Source organism: Dreissena polymorpha, chromosome 10 (assembly GCF_020536995.1).
Source record: "Dreissena polymorpha isolate Duluth1 chromosome 10, UMN_Dpol_1.0, whole genome shotgun sequence".
Lineage (NCBI taxonomy): Eukaryota > Metazoa > Mollusca > Bivalvia > Myida > Dreissenidae > Dreissena > Dreissena polymorpha.
This window is the reverse complement of record NC_068364.1, coordinates 83399279-83406118: the sequence shown is the minus strand read 5'-3', so window position 1 is coordinate 83406118 and position 6840 is coordinate 83399279. Positions and strand designations below refer to the sequence as shown.

Here is a 6840-nt window from a genome sequence, read left to right as displayed (position 1 = left end):
AAAATGCCAGTATGGAAAATTGATACTTTGTTTATTGCTAAACAGTGCCACTTTTTTAAAGAGAGAAATGTATCAACAAATTTGGAAAAGTTTAAGATTTTGCATCTTTTATAGTCCAGTTTACTTTTTATGGAATATATGGTTGAAAGGGAGTTCCTAATTGTCAATAAGTGTGTTATACCAATCAAACTTAGAAAACATAATGTGAAGGGCATGTGCAAATAAAAATATGTCCGTCTGCTAAAATATCGGGAGGGCATATTTTCGTAAAGTATCTATTTGTCTGCTAAATATCGGGATAGCATATATGTCTGTAGAGTATCTGTCCGTCCGCTAAAATATCGGGATAGCATATATGTCCGTTAAGTATATGTCCGTCTGCTGAAATATCGGGTGGGCATGTGTCCGTAAAGTTTCTGTCCGTCAGCTAAAATTTCTGGATAGCATATATGTCCTTTAAGTATCTGTCCGTCCGCTAACATATCGGGGGGCATATGTCCGTTAAGTATCTGTCCGTCTGCTAAAATATCAGGAGGGCGTATGCCCGTTAAGTATCTGCCCGTCTGCTAAAATATTTTCAAGGCATATGTCCGATAGGCAACTGCCCTGCTTCCCTATACGGCACTTCTGCCTATGATTTTTCGGCATAGCTGTTTAACCCATCTTTAAACGTTAGCTGACCTTTGTAAGCGTTCAAAAAATGGATTTTTTTCCGCCTGTAGGCCTGAAACTTTTCGAAATAGAAAACTTGCAATCTACAAACAGTTTTCACATTTGCATTAATATGTAATTCAATTGGCTTTCTAATTTTGGGGAAAATATGATATGAAAAGGGGTACTGCAGTGCGTTTTGCAACGATGTTAAATGAGTTTTCAGCATTAAATAATTTTATCTCAAACGAAAAGGCTTGAGAGATAAAACAGTTTCTCACTCAATTCCTGACATTAATACCGTTTGTTTGTGTCCCTTTATATAAAGAGGAATTTCAGCACCAGAGCGTTTGCACTTAAAGGCTGTGTTCTTATATTTAGTAATTATTACCGTATTGCATTATGTGCACTCGTATATATTGAGTCGCGTTCTGAGAAAACTGGGCATAATGCATGGGCGTAAAGTGTCATCCCAGATTAGCCTGTGCAGTCCGCACATGCTAATCAGGGACGACACTTTCCGCATAAATTGGATTTTTACTAAGAAGAGACTTCATGTAAACGAAAAATGTCATAAAAGCGGAAGCCCACTTTTCTCAGAACACGGCTCTTATAAGAATTGTTGTTCCCTATCCTGATATACGCTTTGTAGATAATACTTCAAATTGTTATCGACATTGATCGTTTAACATGTAGATGAATTCGGTTTCAAACAAGCCGTCTTTCCAGCATTGGAATCTTGATCTCGCGTTAATGTATTCCATTCCAACCCGCAAGGTAGCAAAGTCAGTTCGCGGTCAGTAACGAATCATTATATAAACGGATGATTCACGATATTATTAAAAAAAAAATTATTATTAAAAATAACAATGTCCGACCAACCACTAAAACAGGTCCGTTCGAAGAACGCGCGTATAAATATTTCAAATATATACGGATGATTCAATATGTTGGGTTTACTTATATGTTTTTATTTATTATCAATCGCCATGTGTTTTTCTACTGTGTATCGATATATGATCAATAATATATAATGAAGCAAAAAATGCAACGAAATAAGCCACGAAATCTGGCGCAAGACCCCGTAATTGATTTGCGTGTGATGCAGCCAAGAACTGCGCAGAAAAGGCACTCGCTATGTTTGATTTCATTGATATAACTCTTTATCTTTCGTCAACACCAACCACAATCAACGCCGTATATCTTTAAAAAAAATCTAGTTTATTATCAGCCAATCTCCTAATTTCATTGTTCATTTAAGACTTGCACACCGCAGGTGAATATCCCCGCGGCCACCAGCTTTTCCACGGTAAAATAGGTTTAAAAAATTCCTGTTTTGAATAAGTTTACTACTTTTTCCAGACCCACTGGTCTAGTTTTCGATCGACCATAGGTCAGGAAAAAAGTATATAGCTTTGTATGCATGTTCTTAAATCAAATGGAAGTCAGATGTCTTAGATTTTTCGTAATTAATGAAAACAAGAATGTCAATGAAAAACATATCGGTACTATGATTTTGTGAGTTTTCAAATTGAACGCAGAAGCGCTCCTTAGGGATTTTACCGAGCCACGCAGTCCTGAGCGTTTTCCGGGTTGATCATGGTGTTCATAGACGACGCGGCTCTTTGATCTGAGTACTGGCGCTATCAAATACTAAAAGGGACCTTTTCTTGTTTTGGTAAATTAACAAAATTTAAAAAATATTATTTTGAGATTCGCAAATGTTCGTTGTAGTTATGATATCTGTGAGGAAAGAGTAATACTGAACATTTACCATGCTCCTAAAATATCCATGATATGTATGCATCTTTTGACGATTCAAAAACCTGAAAATTATAAAGCGTTGCAACGCGAAACGATTGAATAATTTGGAGAGTTCTGTTGTAGTCGTTATATTTTGTGACACTACACGAATTGCTTATGTAAAGTATAAAATACATCACTTATTGAATGAGCATGGATGGCCGAGTGGTGCAAGTGTAAGACTTTTACTCCAGGGGTCAGATGTTCGAGCCCAGTTGAGGGTTACTTTTTTCTTTCTTTAATTTTATTCTTGTTTTTACTGGAGCTGTTTAGATCCAATGTTTACATTTATTAATATAAAGCATTTAATTACAAACTTCAAAATCTGCCAAAATATGTGAATAGGTTCAATATGTAAACACGCACGTTGAAAATGCCACTGTCTTGGTATGACACCGAAACAGGAGTTTTAATTATCACCCATAGCTTTAAAACATCCTTTAAAAATGTAGTGCCTTTAATAATATAACTGGTCATATTATTGTGGAGAGTAAAATCGTCAATAATATGCATGTTCCTTTGGAAGGTTACCTTACATGTATGTTCTACATCTAAATCGTACGTCGCTGCAATCACACATGAGTATTATGCGACGGCTCTGTGTCATGATCTGTGTATGTCTGATCATGGAACGACAACTCCGCCAGGAGTTTGGTAGAGTGTAGCCCAAGAAGTTACAAAACAACAACAACCACAATTAATACAAAAATTAAACTCCATTTGGATTCATACGATATCGTTGGTACAATCTAATATATGTTTTATGTTTAGATTATATTTTGAACGATGCATAATTGTTTTAATTATCTTCTTTATTGCATATTTTCATTTAATTAAACAGCATAGTGTCCGGTCTGTATGGAATTCGGACGTATTGTCGCTGAGATTTGCAACTGGTATCAGCATCTTTCATGCTAAGTTTGAAATAGGTACTGCAATATGGGGGACAATAATTGCACTTTACCGGTACACAACACAGTGATTCATTTTGAAATCTACATCAATGAGTCCCTGGGACTCGCATATTTTGAAACATCCAAACTGAAAACAATGGGTCCGGTCCCAGATTACAAATAAACTTCTTAACATGATACGCCTTAGCCAGGGGCTCTTTTATTCAATTTTACAGCTAAAACAGAAATAGTTTTATAGCAAGTAAAATCTGTATTCGTTTTACTTTTAATTTACAAACAGTAAAACCACAGGCAGTATCATAATTTTTTAATTTACGAACAGTAAAACCACAGGCAGTATCATAAATTTAACCCCCCCCCCCCTGAGCTTACCCCAGAGGTTCCCGATAGTGAATGGTTGGACTTTTCAACAACGAATATGGACAAAAATACACAGTTTGAAAAAATAACCCTTCTATGGGTATTATATATACACAAGGTATTAAACGCACTATATGCCTATTGCTGAAAGATTGTGGAACATGGGACGTGACCGTTTTCATTGAGAACACACATGTTCCCATGCAGTTGCCGACAAAATGCAACTGGATTCGTTAAAAGACAGTAAAAGCAACGTGTTTACACAACTAACCAATCACCTGTTCGGCTAGTAACACTTTAACAGTTTTAATAAATTAGATGACAAATGTTTATAATTTTTTGTCAAAATTAGCCCTTTCAAACAGTGTGACAAAAGAAAAGTTCTCGTTTGGTTAAAAGATTCACACCTTCAATACAGATTAAGTGCAACAACACTCATACTGTATTTAAGGTGAATAGCCTTCTCGCCTTGTTTTTTCTCCAAACAGGGAGAGCTTTTTCCACAAATTCATTTCGGGTTAAATTGCACAACTTCACTCTCATACACACTGAACAAAACATGTGACCTTCCGCGTTTTTCTCACTGGGAACATAGCGCAGCCAAGAGTAGAGCCCATGCCACTTCGTCTGAAATTTTCAATATTTTTTTATCGGAAATTTCTTTGGAAACATCATTCATTGTCATTGTAGTCTACGCTGGGAGTGTCAGTTTTGGGTTCTTCGGCCAAGGAAGTGGCAGTAATTTTTTTCACCCAATTAGGAAGGGGTCCGGTACCTATGCCATTGGGAATTTTTTGCGTCGTGAAATCACCAAATTGGGAAAAAATGAGTCGTGAAGTCTTCCAATTGGGAAAAATCAAGTGATGAATTGTGCCAATTGAAGAATGGTATTTTATTGACTTGTTTAACTTTTGTCAGCTTTAAATGACACAGGAAAGCAACATAAACTAATATTCACAGTCTTGCACAAACAACAACATGCTAGCGGAACACAGAATGGTTACATGCAGAGTTCTCTGTTTTTATCTGCTATAAATATATCAAGAATGTACGAATAGCTTTGTCATGTTCGTCGTCAATCTGTATTTGGCTACTGTCATCTTCGACAATTTTTGTTGCAGTGTACTGTGGGGAATGGGTGGACGAAACAGACGCCGAAAGTTTTTCAAAGGCAAAATGATTTGCTTTTGACTTCACTAGGCTTTGATTTCTTTCTGTAATACTTTTATTGTAGCTCATGAAGCGTAAACAAAATTCAGACTGGTTTATATTTCGCAATAACATACACATATTTAATGTACGAATGTAACATTAGATGTTTAAACCAGTCAATGATTGAGAAGTCAAATCGGCTGCAAGTTAAAAACAGTCTCGAAATACGTCAAGTTGGCGTTTTCGGGGATTGTTTACTTGATTTTGATTGGGATATTTTGTGTGTTTTTTCCGGAAATTGGGATGGGTCCGGTTCGTTTTGGGAACGGGTCTGTAGGTCATTGGGAACAGGTCCGTTTACCGGACCCGTCCAAAGTAGGAAAAAAATCACTGTAAGTGGTGTTTTTTAAGAAAGATGTTAATTTAAATTGTTTATGATCAATTTTGAAAACCTTTTTGGGTGGCATTTTCTTTGTTTCTCATCCGGGACAGCCAATTAACCCTCCAACAAACTTAATAAAACGCCATAACTGATTGGATAATTTATATATGTATTTCAACCAATCAAAATACGCGTACTACATTCTGAATGTAGTAATGTGACTTCCTTTCTACTTTTCAAAATGGTGTTGACATGTGTTTCGCTTATCTCCACGAATCGAACTCGGTATGGAAACTTGGGCGATGTTGACAATTGGAGTTTTTAAACAATGCGTCCCGAGGACGCACATGTTTGAGAATGATGTGCCCCAGAAAAAACGTGCGTCAGGTACGCAGGACGTACAACAAAATGAATCACTGCAACACCTAATACCTAACATCTCACACCTAACACCTAACGATACACCTAATAATCCTTTTTATCCTATATATTTCCTTAGTATTGGGGGCTACCGCCCTAAAACCCCCTGTTTGTTGATAGTGGTAAACAAGTGCGTACCAGTAAAGTGCAATCTAGCCGAAATAAGTAAAATGAGCAACATTAAATATTTTCTAGCATACATTATTAAATAAGATAATAAATACGTATATATAACTAATGCACACATTAAAACAACTTACTTGATATAAAACACAATTTCGTGAGCTGTTGACGTGTTAGAAACTTGGATTCATATCATTAATCTGGGAGCACACCATATAAGTTTTTGCAATGGAAAACTGCAAGATAGATCTTGTGTCTAATTTAAATCAACCAATTGTGCCTCACCAACTATCTCAGGAACCTCTGTAAGATAGATTGAATCATCAATTCCAAACTTCGGCTTTCAGTTTGATTACGTTTTTTTTCAGCTTTTTGTTTTGAGCAGTTATCCACAAACAATACACAAATTGATGTTGATGGTAATTTAGTAACAGATATTGAGCTTGTTACATGTACAATGTTTTACAAATGTAGGTTGATTGAATTCGATTTTATAGACAAACTGGAGATTTAATTTTTGACATGGAATATTGTCTATAACAATCATGGTTATTACCGGAAAATTCTTGTGTTTGAAACACATTGTACTTAAATAAATAAGTTCCTTGTTTTAACTACATGTATAATGTGCATTTTTAGCTCACCTGAGCCGTCCGTCCGTTCACATTTGTTCGTAAACTAGGTCAAAAAAAGAAAAAACTTGTAAACACTGTAGAAGTCACATTACATGCCCAATCTTCGTGTAACTTTGATAAAATGTTTGTCTTAATGATATGTTGGTTGAGTTCAAAAGTGGTTCCGGTCCGTTGAAAAACATGGCCGCCAGTGGGAGGGGCAGTTTTCCTTATTTGGCTAAGGAGAAACCTTGTAAACACTCTATAAGTCACAATTTAGCCCAATCATCATGAAAATTGGTCCAAACATTGGTTTTATTGATATCTCGGACGAGTTTGAAAATGGTCCAGATCGGTGAAAAAACATGGCCGCCAGTGGGCGGGGCATTTTTCTCTATATGTATATAGTGAAAAGATGTGA

General features: G+C 36.2%; 1 protein-coding gene across 3 annotated transcripts in view; it reads left to right on the top strand.

Moving 5' to 3' along the window:
* The first annotated feature begins 3103 nt into the window (after positions 1 to 3103).
* LOC127848009 (ralA-binding protein 1-like) overlaps positions 3104 to 6840 on the top strand; it is a 64497-nt gene continuing 60760 nt past the window's right edge. For 2 of the 3 annotated variants that reach the window (XM_052380284.1, XM_052380287.1), the window contains exon 1: positions 3105 to 3196. The gene's annotated coding sequence lies outside the window, so the exon portion shown is untranslated. Of the gene's footprint in view, positions 3197 to 6840 lie in introns of all 3 variants that reach the window. The other variant, XM_052380285.1, reaches the window with a different exon arrangement.